A 15,981-nucleotide genomic window follows, 5' to 3' on the forward strand; every position below is an offset into this window, starting at 1 on the left:
GGTGTCAATTTGTCCCTTCACTGATGACAGACATTCACTTTGATAGCTTGATTAAGATGATGTCAATCAATCCTGTCCACTAAAAAGTTACCATTGTCCCCTTTGTAATTGATAAGTATTTTATTGGGAAGTACTCTGAAGCTACCTGAATATCTCCTTCCTCATTTAACTTTTAATTTAGTCATTCTTTTTTTTTAAGATTTTACTTATTTATTTGAGAGAGAGAGTGGGAAGGGTAGAAGGGGAGGGAGAGAGAGAATCTCAAGCAAACTCCACGCTGATCATGGACCCCAATGTGGGGCTCAATCCCAGGACCCTGAGGTCATGACCTGAGCTGAAACCAAGAGTCAGATCCTTAACCAGCTGCGCCACCCAGGTGCCCCTAATTTGGTCATTCTTTTTTTAAACTTCTGTCAATATAGACTCATGTTGTATTCAGTGGATTGTAATCCCCTATTATTATGATGATGCTTTCATTAATTGTCTCATGTTTGGCCAGAAGGAGGCCCTTCGACTGCTTATCATGTTTCTTTGTGCTTTTTCTCCTTTTGGGGGAAAAAAAATGTTTGTCAGGCTTTTCTTATAATTTCTTTGTTCCTGCTCTGGCATCAGCTATTTCTTCGAGGAGCTCTGGTTGCTTTCAGAGATGTTAAATGATATCTGAATACAACACCTGTGTGTCACTGATCCACAGGTTTCTTCACTGAGCCATGCTAAGGACTATATATGCATATATACACATTTATATGTAGGCATTTAATCTATATTTATTTTATATCTATTATAGATATTTTAAAAATTACTTCATACAGATATCTCTAATCCCAACCTAATGCAATAAGGTTTATTCCAATTTTTCCCCTTCCAAAATACCCAACCCTCCTTGAGAAGATTGGCTGTCCATATCCTCATGTGATTGTCTACTTGATCCATCCCCCTGTATGTAAGAGACTCCTTGCCATCACCACTTCCTCCCCTCACCGCTCCCCCCACCAGACGTATTGCTCAGCCTAGTTGATGGTGCTGTCTCCCCCTTCCTCACCTGACCCCTCTAGGTCTCTGACATCCTAGCCAGATCTCTGCTTCTCATTTATCACTGTGCAGCATCTAATCTTACTCAGACCCACCTTCTGACTTTAGGTCTGAATTGTTTAGGAAAAGAGGGAAGACAGGAAGAGGAAGGGCTCTAACATGGTTTGTTGTTATCTTGAGTGCGTAAAGAGCTAAATGCCGAGTGTACACTCGCTGCTGTTGTTTTACTTCCTCCAAGGAATCAGCCACTGCATGGTAACATGAAACTGGCGGTATCACAGACTGGAGGAAGGACAAGTTTTCATGGCTAGCTCAAGTCAAAGTGCACTTCTGAATGGGTCTCCTAATGTATCCCAGCTAGAGATTAGCACCTGCTCAGAGAGCTCACCCTCATTTATCACATCAAGGCCATCCATCTTAGTCTCTGCACACACAGGGATTGTTTGGGGGTTGGCAGTGGACACTTTGAATTATCTTTTAATGTATTTATGATGGGAGTTTGCTTCTGTGCTTCTTAGCAACTACCAGAAAATCTAGAATTCAGTGCTCTCCTAATCCTTAATAGCACTTGTTCATGCAGCTGAAAAAGAGCAGAATCTCACTGGCTAATGGCTTCTCAAGCAGAGTCTCTGACTGGACCAATATATCTTTCTGGGAAAATATCTGAATCTACCAAACTATTAAAAAATGCGAAGACACTAACAATTACTCCTGGTGCATTTAGTCTTCTCTTTGATGGAGGACCTAGCGAGATTCCAGTACACACACACACAAAAAAACACTGGGTAACCCCCCCTGCTCATCTCTCTAGCGTGAATATAGTCAGCAATGACGAGCTTGACATGGTTCCTCCAATATTTCTTTTTTTTTTTTTAAAGATTTTATTTATTTATTCATGAGAGACAGAGAGAGAGAGAGAGGCAGAGGGAGAAGCAGGCTCCCAAGGAGCAGGGAGCCCGATGTGGGACTCGATCCCAGGACCCTGGGATCATGACCTGAGCCGAAGGCAGACACTTAACCATCTGAGCCACCCAGGCGCCCTGGTTCCTCCAATATTTCTATAACTATCCTAACTCTTCCTTCTTGAAGTCTTGAAGACTCTCATCTGAACCATCAATGATATGTTCGTATTTGATCAGTATTCTTATATCCTACTATAAACAGAATTTTAGAGACAAAAGATTCCAGTAAATTTTTAGAAGATGTTCTATCACGTTGTTGGTGGTGGTGGTGGTGTTGGTGGTGACGTAAGTATTGCCTTTGACTCTAACTCGAGTTGCCAGGCAGGTTGAGATTTCAGTCATTGCCCTTCACTTTTATAAATCTATTTATTCTTTAACACTGGCTCGAATGGACTTCCTCAGCTTCCTCATCTGAAAGGTGAGCCTCCTCTTCCTTAGGGTACTATATTTTCCTGGGTCAGGCATTATCACCCCCATAGTCTCTCTCTGCTTCCCCAATAGACTCTAAGCACCTTGGGATCTGTGACTTAGTCAACCTGGTTCTGAGCATGAACCTGGAACGTGGCAGGCACCCAATTAATACCTATTGACAATGAAAGACGCCTAGATGAGTTTCAGCCCAGTCACCTGAATCAGGCTGATGCAGCACTGCCCTCACTGGTATGTTGGGCTTAGCTGGACTTACGCCTTCTGCTCAAGTTCCACCAGCAGTTTCAGATCCAAGTGCTAGTGATATTCATTAACTTTGAATGCATCACCTTTTCATGTCAGTGGCCAGGAGAGGTATGCCAGAAATAACAGCTTCAACAAAATGACAATGTCCTCATGCAGCTGCTAACTGCTGTATGCCTCTTATAACACTGAGGGTAGAATGTGGGTCTGGACTTATGCCAACCACCTTGGCATTGCAAAGAACCATCCCCAGCTTCAGTGTGCCTTGGAACACATGCAAGATCTGATCCTGCACAGAGCAGTCCCCTCTTGGCTGATGGTGCTGCTGATAAAGCCTCAGTCTTGGAGTATCCGCATCTCCCTCTTTCCTCCAGGCAGCCCACCTCTTTACCTACGTAAACTACTTCAGTCCCGCTCCTCATGGCACCTGCCACTTATCCTTCAAAATAGTCCTGTGCCTACTCCTTAAATGGATACAACCTTATATGTCAATTATATCTCAATAAAACTGAAAGAAAAAATAGCCTACTTATTACTTATATCCAAAATACATCTTTTAAATAAATTACTGCTTTGGATAAATCAGGGAAAAAAAGATTATCATAAGATACTTCTTAATATCAGAATAATTTCTATTGGTTTCATATAATAAACTATAAAAAGAAATCATGTGCTCATAATTACTTTGAAAATTATCGCTGTTGTTTTTTTTTTTTTTTTTCTGGACAATAACCCCCTGAAGGTAGGGGCTCTATCTGTGTTTCTCACTATTCTGTTTCAAATCTCTTGCCCGTGTATCTATCTCATGCCAATCGTTGAGGGTGAAACCAGATTTTATATCATATAGCACATTGCCTAATATACAGCAGGATTCAAGAAATACTGAATTCTTCAAATGATCCTCAAAACAGGCCATGGAGATGGTGATATAAAGGTCACTCATGAAGTTGTAGATTCAATTTCCATTTCCTGAAAAGAGAATCAGAGGCTCCATTAACTTGGCTTTGATAGAGCCTTGCATCCAACTTGGAGACTCCCCTGAGGTGTGCGTGAGTGAAGGCTAGTGTTCCCTGCAGGTCCCATGCACATGGCTACAAGGAGGTGTTTGCCCATCATCAGCTAGGGATGGGCAGAGGAAGACCCCTACACAGTTGCAGTTATGTAACTATGTGCTTGTGGCTTTAGTATAAGGATCCATTGGTATTAGCATCAAGGGGTCACTTTTTATAATCTGGGCACTGTCTTCAAGTACATTATGATATCTCATTGCCTTGCAAAGACTCCTGGAGCATAGACTGAGACCATCTCTCCTTATGGAGGGCATGTTGTTCGGAAGAAGTTAAATACCTCACCTGAGGAGGGTCACAACACAGGTTAATACTTGACGAATGGTCCAAGCCAAGACCCGGCTGATACCGAAGCCCCTGTTATTAACCTCAGCGCTCTGTTGCTTCACCTGCTCTGAGGAAATCACAGAACATTGCCAGAGGAGCACTTCCTGAGTAATTGTAAGGACTTTCTGGCTCTTTTGCTTTTTAGACATTTTTGCGTTTGACATAGAATCTTGGAAAGAAATAAAGCACACATCAAAATGAAAATTAGAGTTGGCTGGTGCCACACCCCACATAAAGCCCTTCTGGGTTCCCACTGCCGGCAGAAAGCAAGCAGATCACCCAGGCTTGGTGCCATGGTCTTAAGTCTTCCCAGCTCCTTCCCTGCAGACTAGCTGTCTTGGCTCCACGTGTCTCCACCCCAGCACACCCCTAGCACACGGTGCGCTTCCTTCTCTCCTCGCCTTCCAACACACTTCACCCTGAACGGAATGCCTTTTTCTACTGTTGCAGAATTTATGTAGGCTAACAAATTAGAGATCGCCTTTTTCAAACATATATTGACAGGATGCATATTTGGATATTTCTCCAAAATTTCTGCAAAAGTAATCCCTCTCTAAACTCAGGCACTAAAAATGGGCTGTGGGTGGAGAGAGTGCAGCAAATGGAGGTGGTAGGCACATTGCAGTTGTGCGTCTGTCTGGCTCCAAGCTCTTGGCCCAGGGTAGGAAGTTCTCCTGACCAGCTCTTCTCTCGAAGCATGGATATAGTTGGCAGTAGATATTATGTGGATGAGGGGCACCTGGGTGGCTCAGTCGGTTAAGCATTCGACTCTTGATTTTGGCTCAGGTCATGATCTCAGGGCCGTGAGATTGAGCCCCATATCGGGCTCCATGCTGGGCGTGGAGCCTGCTTGGGATTCTCTCTCTCCATCTCCCTCTGCCCTTCCCCCACCCCTCAAATAAATAAATATATCTTAAAAAAAGAAATTATATGGGTGACCACTGCCCCCCACCATGGTATGTGCACCTCATCATTACTGGTTCAACCACTTTATCCTACTGATCCAGGCTGTTGCTATTTGGTAAACCAGTGTTCTTCTGCATTTCCCCCCGCCATCCATTCTCCACTACCTCCCCACCCCGTCTTGGTCTTTGCCCTGGGGGTTGGTCCTTGCAAACTGCATCATCCAAACACACCTGCCAGCTGGCTTCTGGTTGGGTTCAGCTAATGGGAAACCCCAGCATAAAGCGGACAATGGGACGAGAGAGAGGTCAGGGCACTTCCTTGCTTTTGTCTGGTGTAACACCACACCTCTGTAAGTATCTATGCCCCCACTCGCTCCCTGACCACGGCTATCCCCGTTTCTTACACTCTCGGGATCCTGACTCACCACAGCCTCACCTCTATTAAGTGTTCTTGTTGAAGTCTTTCTATTTGAGCCCTATGGGATGAGTTCTCTTTTTTTTTTTTCCTTGTTAAGATTTTATTTGTTTGTTTGTTTGTTTATTGAGAGAGAGAGAGAGAGACTATGAGTGGGGGGAGGGGCAGAGGGAGAGAATCCCAAGCAGACTCCCTGCTGAGCGTGAAACCCCTGAGATCATGACCTAAACTGAAATCAAGAGTTGGACATTCAACTGACTGACCCACCCGGCGCCCCATGGGATAAGTTCTCTTTTCTATAGGGAACGAAATGATACATCCAGAAACAGAACATTATTCTCATCTGATTGTACAAACCAGAGCAAAATTTTCTCCAACTCACTGTATACTTCATGGTAAATATTTTCACCATCTGAACCAAAATCATGTCAATCTAGCCTGTGCTTGTATTTTTCCAGAGAAAGAGAAGAAGAAAAATCTCTAGTACGTTTTTTGGTGACATCCCCATCTCAACCAACACAACATTGATCGATGACTCATCTTTCAGGATTCAACTTATCATATGGTGCTTTCACTGCTTCCAGACAGAGGTAGACAAATCCTTCATTCTTCCCTCGGGATTCCTCACATATTAACCAACTCCATTTGCAATTGTTTTTCTAACTGCTCCCAGAACATGTAAATGGAAGCAACAGGAGAAGGTGCTGTGAGTACCTGAATTTCTCCCCTTGCGTCATCACTGACACCAGCAACACTTCACTGTCAGCTCATACTGTCCCCAGCTTGCTTGGCACACACCTCGCACCCTCATTTCATTGGCCTTGACCGCCTTTGGCTGCCTATTTCCAGCCATCTGGGTGCTGCTTCCAGTAATTGATTCTTCTGTGATAAGCACACCTATCCTAAGCAAGTAGGCATGGACAACTCCCAGCTAATGGAAACATGCATGCACGTCTCTTGATTTGGCACATTATCAAGACCGTTTGCCTAAATTCTGCTCTTCCACAATCACCTGCAAACCCTCAAAGCCAGAGATTTTGTTTTACCCGTGTTTGTGTCATGGGTACTCAGCACTGTGTAGACACTCAGTTAACATGTATTAAATATTTATCAAAAAATCATGCAATGAAAAATTAGTTGCAGGACCAAATCACTCAAGAAAGAAAGTGCTTCCAAACAGCATAAAAATTGTCAGCTTTATGACCCAATCCCTTTTAATTCCATCCATTATGTTCAAATACATACATTGAATTCTGCAGTCTCATATTTTCTGATCGACCTCTTCCACCCTTCTTTCTTTGGCACAGACAATCTTTTCAGCAACCATTGGGAATTCTTTGACAAAATGGAATAATAAATAAAGAGCACTTAAAGCCTTCTCTGGGGCAGTTTCTGGAAAGTTCAAAACTAATGAGAAAAGCAGACAAAGAAACTCTCCCAGATGAGCTGATGTCCCTAAGCGGTAGATTTTGAATGGTGCAGTGTTCTAACATGGTGATGAACAAGGAATTCTCTGAGAATCATCAAGGACACTTAGACAAATAAACAGCAGGACATACTCTTTAAGGAGCGCTGAACAGCAGTAAGACTCCGGAGAATGCTCTGATTTCTTTGATTTATTTACTGGCAATCTTCCTATGAAACAAGGTATAATGAAAATGAATATGGAAGGGGTGAGTTTCTATGGCCCAGCAATCACAAAATCATTACTTGTCTGCTGCTTCCCAAGATACGTGCAAATAGCAAGGGGAAGGGACTCCTGAACTTTGAAGAAGTCACCTGGAGAATATTTCAGTGATCCAGGAGAAACAGAATACAATAGCTGCTGTCCAGACCAACTGACTGGAGAAACCACAAGGTGGGTTTGTTAAGGAAGAATCAAGAGGTGGGATGGTGTCGGCAAGTGTTTCTCCGCATAGTGCTGAGCTTTCAAAGCACACACTCATAATGCAGTTTAAGGAACAGAGCAGCAGTTCCAAAAAGAAAAAGGCAGAGCAGAAATCAGATGCACACTTTTTAGAAAAGTATAATTTGCTAATTCAGCACTCAACAGTGCCTATGTGTGTTTTGTTCCTAAACCAAACTCCACACCCTCTCTCATGACGCTCCCCAGCAAACTACTTCCGGACCTCCCATGCCTGCTGCCACAGCCCATTCCAGCATCTTCCCATTCCATAATGCGAGCCATCACCAAGGCAAGTGGTACTTTCTCCACAAGCACTTCCTTGACCTGGAAATAATGTATCCTACTTCCTGGCTCTCAGAGGATACCAACTCTACTTCTTTGGTTTAAAAAAAAAAAAAACCCTGTACACACACACACACACACACACACACACACATCTGAGTATAGAAGACCAGGTAGCCCACCAGGCACGAGAGCAGAACTAACAGCCCTGAGCCAACAATCACACATGGAGCCCAGAGGGTGGTGAATCCTAAAGGCGTGGTGACAGAAACACTGGGAAGGGAGCCCGTGGTCTAGAGTCCAGGGTCTGGGGGCAAGCCAGTGAACAGCACTGAGAGTGGGAGAGGCAGAGGGGAGGTCTGAAACAGTCACCTTGACATCACCTTTTGTCCTGTTTTGGTTTGCTTCACAGCACTCTGGGCCAAGTGCTGTATGACCTACCAGATGGAAGAGCTGCCATCAGAAAGGACACCAGAACCCAAAAGAGTCCCCCATGGGGACTTCCTGGGTTCACCCACTAGAAGGCCTGGAGGAATTCTGGAGAATTCCCATGGTGGGCAAGGAGGGGCACAGATTCTCATGAGTCTGTTTTCATTGGTCCATGCTGTGGTCTGAATGTTTGCGCCCTCTCCCAAATTCATACATTGAAATCCTAGTGCCCAATGTGATGATGGTATTAGGACATGGGATCTTTGGGAGAACCCACATGAATAAGATGAATACCCTTATAAAAGAGATCCCAGAGAGCCCCCTTTCCCTTTCCCACCATGTGGGGACACAATGAGAAGTCTTTGACCCAGAGGAAGGCCCTCACCCAACCACGCTGGCACCTGATCTTGGACTTCCAGCCTCCAGACCTGTGAGAAATAAATGCTTGTTGCTGATAAGCCACCCAGACTCAGGTATTTTGTTAAAACAACCCAAAGGGACTGAGGCAGCCCATCATTGCTACTATAGCATCAGCTACTGGAGTTGTTCTGGCCTTTACTGGTGCCAAGCACTACTCCTCAGAAGCTTGCTCAGCATATTAATTTGGCTAAAGATATATTACAGATCCTCTTGGAAAACCCACTCCCCTGAAGGTGTTGGATATACAGGGCAGGTACACCTAGTTAGGAACAGTTTTGTACACCTGCACACCTAGAAAATATCCACACTATTGATTACGGTTGAGAGCCTGGGAAGAAGGGTACCATCTTTGTGAACATATATTCATCATCCAGGTGATGCTGTGTCCAAGGAAAAAGAGCAGGTCTGTGATGACGGTGTCCAAAGCCAGATTTCACGGGCACCTGAACAGTGAAAACGGGGGATTAGTCTACCCATGGACTAAGAACATGTGTTACAAGTACAGTGTATCACAGAATGACATGCCCGATCTTGGATCAGTGGAAATCTTCCAGATCCCACATTGAAGATTTGGCAGAAGCACTGGAACTCTAGGAAAGAAATTAAGTTCCTCTGTAATCAACAGAAGTTCAAGTCACAGACACAAATATGTTCTAAATCTTAAGTAGGAGATAGATCCTTCTTGATTCACTCCCCTAACCTAAGCCTGTGACATCTTTACGGATCCTAAATATGTAATTGAGCAAAGAGCACGACCTCTTCCGAAATTGTTCTGTCAGTATCCTTTCCATAGGGCCATTTTTGGAGAGGCAGTCCACTATGGGCCCTGAGTGCCCCTGCCTGTCCTTGCTGGGGGTGCCAAGAATCCTGACCCTTTCCTCAGGCTTGTGTTTACACTGAGTAGTAAGGCAGGATGAAGCCGCAACTGCCCCTTACCTCCCAGAAAAGGGAAGATCTGCTATAAAGGAAATAGACGACATAGATTCTATAAAAAGCCATCCGTTCCCAGGCTCAGCGTCTCACCCCTGGCATATGACCCACTCTGTGGACAGGCACCATCTGGTCCTGCCCATGTTGGCCCCGTGGGATGTAGCAAGAATGAGAAACCAAAGGAAACGACATGAAGTTCTGGCTGCAGGTTTGTCCTTGAAAATAAAGTCCCCATCCGCAAAGCCACAAAGGGCTAACTGGCTCGGTCGTAATTAGGATAAAATCCCACTGCCCTTCACAGATCCTGCCAGCCATTAAGAAGTTTGCAAACCTAAGACCCCAAATTCCACTTTCCTCTTCCTGCTGAGGGTTGTGAAATCTTACTAACCACAAGCCTTACTTGAACTCCGAGGCTAGGTTTTTGTCCCCCACACCCCATGGATGTCATAGATATTTGGAGCTAGCTGGGAAGACACTCACCTTGTCTCACTGCACTACAGAACTGGATCTCCCACCTGCCTGAGACCCACCCTGTGAGCAGCAGGGGCCCCGCCCTGAGCGGTCCATTGGGCAGTTAGCACTACCACTTCCTCGGCGGAGATTGGCTGCATTTCCTTCTTGGCAATGCGTGTTTTAGACACAGAGAGTAGATGGCTGAGACCAGACCCACCCAGCGAACAGTAAGTGTTCTGAAAGCCAGGGGTTTTATCCATGCTAGCTCTTGGCCGCACAGTGGGAGGATAGAGGCAGGATTCCGGCTGCCCCTAGGAGCTGAAATAAAGATGCTCACCTGAAACAAGAGCTGAGAGGAGCAGGCATTTCCAATCCCATTGGGAAGGACTGAGGTGACAGAGGCCAGAGGCAGAATATCCAGTGGAAGGAATCCACGGCGAGAACCAAAACCCCCCACCCCGAGGACTTGGAGAGGGAGGTGGAGGGCATGGCTTGGATGGTGGGGGTCTTGCTCGCCCCCTCCGGCTACTCACAGTGCACCTGCCACCAACATGTTTCCTTCCTTCATTTTGGTTTCTTACTGTCGTCTGGTCCCCCAACCCTCTCCTTCTCCCTCAATTGTCAACAGGGGCTCCTTTTCCTTTGTTCTTTTTGCAAACTCTGGCTCCTCTGGGTTTGTATGTGTTCGCTCTCCTCCCACACTTGCTCCGCATCAGTGTCGACTGCTCGGTGGCTTGGCTGTCATGATTAGCCCCCTGCTGAGGACCGATGCGCAGAAGCAGTTGTCTGCCAGGACAGGTTCAGAGCTGTTTCAGAAATCTCTCCCAGCTGGCCCCAGCGGACCACGCTCTCCCAGTGTTACCGCTCAGGCAACGGCCAAGAAGCTCTGGGTTCATCCCGATTTCCAAACGGACCCCGGTGGGCACCAGAGCTGTCTTTCCCACGTGCCGCTTTTATCCTCCATTCTTAACCCTCCTTGATGAGTCCCCATGTCCAGCGGTGACTCTGCAACAACAGGGGGTCCCAGAATGTCCCAGAGACGTTGTGCAAAATGCACTTGCTCAGGGACCATGAAGGGAACCTCCCGAGAGACAGTCCCAGTGTAATCCACTGTTGGAGTCGAGTTCAGACTCCAGAGTTTGGTCCTTCATGGTTCTTCCCACCAGCCTGCCCAGCCCCAGACCTCCCCACGCCTGTCCCCACCTGCGCTCTGGCAACAACTGCACATTTCTGCCATCCCCAGAAGTTACCAGGCAGGTACACCCCTCCACCTTCCCACACCCTTCCTGCGCCCTGGGGGGCCACGCTGGTCCATCCGGCAAACGCCAATCTCCCCGACAGTAGCAAAAAGGATTCTCTTCTGTGACGTGCTCCCTGACTTCCTACACAAGAGCCACGTGCTCCTTCACGAGTGGCCTTCCTGTCACAGCCGTAGCCACTAGGGGCAGGAATCCTTAGACTGTCTGCCCGCTCTCGGAGAGCGAGCTCTCGGGGGGTCTTTACGTTTACAAATGCCGGTACCTAGCACGTGATTTTTTTTTTATTATTATTGAGAGAGAGAGAGTTTACATGAGCAGTGAGGAGGGGCAGAGGGAAAGGAGAGAGAGACCCCTAAGCAGGTTCCACGCTCAGTCCAACGCAGAGCCGGATGCAGGGCTCGATCTCGATCATGACCTGAGCTGAAATCAAGAGTCAGATGCTTAACCGACTGAGACACGCAGGTACCCCCCAGCACATGATTGATAGCAAATTTGCAGATGGATGAATGAATGAATGAAGAGCAGATACAAGTTTTGGTTCAAATAATAGAAACAACAAGGAAATGATCGTTCACATTTAGGTAACGGTTTATTGTTCATACTCCACTTAACTTGTAACTCATTAGAGGTAGCAGTCACTGTCTAGAACAAAGATAACAGCACTTTTTTTTTAAATTGCTGAGGGAATTACAGCCCTTAGCAGCTCGGGCAGGCTGGACCAAAGCTCAAACACCCACAGAGATAGTCATCCTCGCCTCCCTCCACTTTCCAAGCCCCCATCCCCGTGCCCCTAGCCTCAGGCTGTGGAAGGCTGAGGAGGAGCCACCCCCAGTCCCACGTGCCCAGCATGGCCACACTGCAGCTCAGAGCAACCGGCCAGGCATGGGAGCTCAGGATCCCAGGGGAGAGTCTGCTTTCCTGTGAGAAAACCAGGAACCCTCCCCATTCGGCAGATTGCAGTGTGAATCCTGCTGCATGATGTGACCCCGGGCCAAGCGCCTCCACAGGGAGGCCCCTCTGCAGCCTCGCAGTGGGCAGTGAGGAGGAGAAGTTCAGGCCGTCCTGGGTCAATTTGCCAAGATGTACAAAGACACTCAAGAATACTCGTGCTTTTTCACCTAAAAATCCACATAGAACGTACTCAAAGAGGGAACTTACTCAGACTTCCTTCAGTTCAGGTCATGATCCCAGGGTCCTGGGATCGAGCCCCGCATCGGGCTCCCTGCTCGGCGGGGAGTCTGCTTCTCTCTCTCCCACTCCCCCTGCTTGTGGTCTCTCTCTCTGTCAAATAAATAAATAAATAAAATATTTTAAGAAAAGAACTTACTCAAAGAAAATAACTTGAAACACACGCAAAGGTATAAACATAAGGATATTAACCACAGTAATACTTTTAATGATACAAATACAATATATATATACACATTATGTACATATGTGTGTGTATGCAGGTGCATTTGGGTTCAAACGTTGACATGGCTAAATGGAAATGATCATAGCTCCGCTCCCACACGCAGCCGTGGACTACCTACATGTGTGGGTAAATGTAAGTCCGCACACACACACACACCCTTCCCAGGCCTTTAGAACTGTGCCTGAGATATATACATAGCAAGTACCAAACAAATATTAATTGTCCTTATTATAATTTTGCCTCCTACATTTACCACAATAAGATTGCATTGTGAATATCATTTTGTGCCTCGTTTTATTCGATTTGTGGGCGTGACTTCACACCACCAGTGTTTAACTTCTGTATGATACTTTATGGTTTGGAAATACCTTTGTATTATTAAGCCACCGTGAGATTAATTTAAGCAACTAACCCCCTACTGTTGGATACCGAGGTCATTTTTAACGTTCTGCTATATACGTCTGATGATACATGTGTCTACAACTAAATTTTATCATGCGTTATTAATTTTTGATTAATTAATTTAATTTGCTCCTTGACATAAATTGGCCACATGCAAGAATACGTGATGTTTTCAACTCCTGAAGTCAACCGCTTTGGACAGGTTTAACAATTTATGATTTCTCCCCAGAAGCACGGGAAGGTGTAGCCTCCTGCTTCTTGACCGCAGAGATGCCCTCCGAGTGGGGCCTCTTTGCGAGTGTGACACAATCACTTGGTGATAAAGAGCTGTCACCCCGCTTACTTAGGACAATTTGCAGTTGAGCTTCAGTAATGGACTGTTTCCACTCGAACCTGCGCCTTATACAAACTGGCTTTGGTTACAGAGGGGAAAGGGGCAGAACCACCACCGGGTCAACAACGCACGGTGTGAATTCCCCTCCCCACAGGGCAAAGCCCCAGCAGGCTGTCTCCCCCAGTCTGTTGGTCTCGAAGGAATGCGCCCAAAAACCAGTGACTGGCTTGATTCCTGCCAGCCCCAGTCCCCTCCCAGGGCGGGGCAACTGTCTCTGGACACACCGATGTTACAGAGAGGCTCACACCCACTTCCACCCCCAGAGTCGAGGCACCTCCACCACCCACGACGAGCCCAGACGCATCCAGGCTGCCGTGAACCCAGGGATGTTTGCGGAGCAACCTCACTCCCACCTCTGCGCCCAGACCTGGGCACCATCCTTCGTTCCATGGGTCAGTCCCGCCCAATTAACCCTTTTCTGCTACTGTCAAAAAATAAGGGGGTCCAAGGCCCCCTGCAGGGACTGGTGGGTCCCCTCAGGCTGGTTGTCCTCTGCATAAAGCTGACGACGTGACTTGGCAAAGCGTTCCGGACCACATGCCTCCCTCCTTCCCTCACAGCATGGGCTGCTCCACGACAGCCCTTCCTCCAGGAAGCCCTCCATCTCCATCACGGTGGCTGCTCTTTCTGGAGCCCCTTGGCCTGAAGGCTTGGCTCTAACCCTATACGGGCACCCTCCCTACCCTAACCAGCAACCCTGACATGCCCGGGGCCCAATAGAACTTTCCTCCTGGGGGGCCCAACTTCTGGAAGGCACGCCCGGAGCAGAGCCTCGCCTCCCGGCTGCCCTCCTTCCTTGGTCAGGGCTAAGGGGCATCGTGGCCCAAGTTCTCGGAGGGAGAGCCATCCACAGGAGGCCCTGAAGCAGGCTAATTCTCACGTGGGAAAGCCACGCCCAGCACGCCTGTGACGCACACAAAGACAGGAACTTCGGAGGAATTAGAAGATCCATGAGCATTTTAAGCAAGCTCCCGTTTTTGAGAAGAAAACTCGCTTTGCACCTTCTTTTTCATCTTCCCCGGTTGTTGATATCCCCTTTGTCTTCTAACTCAACACGGCGGGAGAGAATTAAAGATTACTTTATGCTGTTATTTACATCTGATTAGAAACTCATTCTACTCTCTTTGATTCTTTCTGGCTTTATTTGCCCATATTAATTTTGCTTTTCCTGAGTGACAGAGGTTTGGAACACGGCTTCGAGAATGTACTGCTCCAGATAAAAACATAATGAAACTCTAACATTCCTGCTTCCTGACTTGAATCATCAACGACTTCACCTCCTCAAAACGCCTTGGCCGCAAACATGGCGATCACTAGGTAAGAGGTCTCTACCCTTAACTCAAGAAGCAACGCTAAGCGTTAACCCAGTTTGGCCCTTTCATCCCGGGTGGGTAGAAGTGTCATGGATGTAGAGTCATTTGCAGAGTCCGCTGGGCCACCAGCTGCAGAGGCCATCATGGTGTGCAGCAACATGACCCGCTCAGACTGGGCATCATCGCGGGGGTCCTCCCAGGCGGCCATCGGTTGGGGTTGCAGGTCCGGTCCTCACAGCAGAGCCCACTGACTCGGATCCTAGTGCAGGCGGGCAATGAGAGAACCAGCTCTGTTGCCTCCCTCCCTTACGCCCAGCCCGGCAGCAAGCCCTGTCCATCGGCCTCGGAAATCTCTCTCACAACCTCCTCTTTGTGTCTGTCTCCACTGCCAACATTGTGGTCTCACCTGGCTCACGTCTCACCTGGCTGCGCGCCCTCACCTTTCTACCTGGACGCCTACGGCAGGCAGAATACGGTGTCCGTGCCCTACTCTCTGGCACCTGGGAATGTGTCGCCTTACACGGACTTTGTGGGCTGGATAAATTAAGGACTTTGTGATGGCAAGATCGTCCTGGCTTATGCAGGTGGACTCAAGGCAATTGCATGGGTGTGGATGAGGGAAAGAGGGAAGCCCCCGGTGCAGAGAGCAGGTGTGTGGACAGCAGTGGCGGTGGGAGTGACGGGCTTGGAAGGTAGAAGAAAGGGCCATGAGCCAGGGGATGCTGGTCACGTCCAGAAGCTGGAAGGGATAAGGAAACGGGTTCTCCCCTGGAGCCTCCCCGGGGAGCAGAGCCCTGCCAACTTCTTGAACAAGGTTTGGCAAACAAGTTGATTAATTATATATCGAGACTGAAGACCTTGGGGCCATTCCAAGGGGGGTCACATGTGGGTACCTGCATTGACAAATCTAACTCAAAAGGAATTTGTTCACAAGGTAAGCTTGAGCTGTGGGTTATTCAGCTGTCTCCTGCGGTCCCCGGGCAGCAGGAAGGAGAGGCTGAGCTGGCGCTGATGTACTCTTTGTGGTCATCGGTGGGGAGGTGGGGGGGGACACTGATAGAGCAGACATGACCAGTTAAGAAGAGGTCAGTAGGGTGGACAACTGACATCCTTATAGAAGAGGGGATGCCATGTGGAGACAGGTGCACCCAGAGACCCCGGGTGGCCTGGGGAACAGAGACTAGAGGACTACATCTGCAGGGATGCCCAGTGGAGACAGGTGCCCGCAGAGACACCAGCTGGCCTCGGGGACAGAGACTGGAGGAATACATCTGCAGGGATGCCCAGGGGAGACAGGTGCACGCAGAGACACTGGGTGGCCTCGGGGACAGAGATGGGAGGAATACATCTGCAGGGATGCCCAGGGGAGACAGGTGCACGCAGAGACCCCGGGTGGCCT

The sequence above is a fragment of the Leptonychotes weddellii genome, chromosome 12, assembly GCF_054177405.1.
Source record: "Leptonychotes weddellii isolate Sample4059 chromosome 12, ASM5417740v2, whole genome shotgun sequence".
Classification (NCBI taxonomy): Eukaryota; Metazoa; Chordata; class Mammalia; order Carnivora; family Phocidae; genus Leptonychotes; species Leptonychotes weddellii.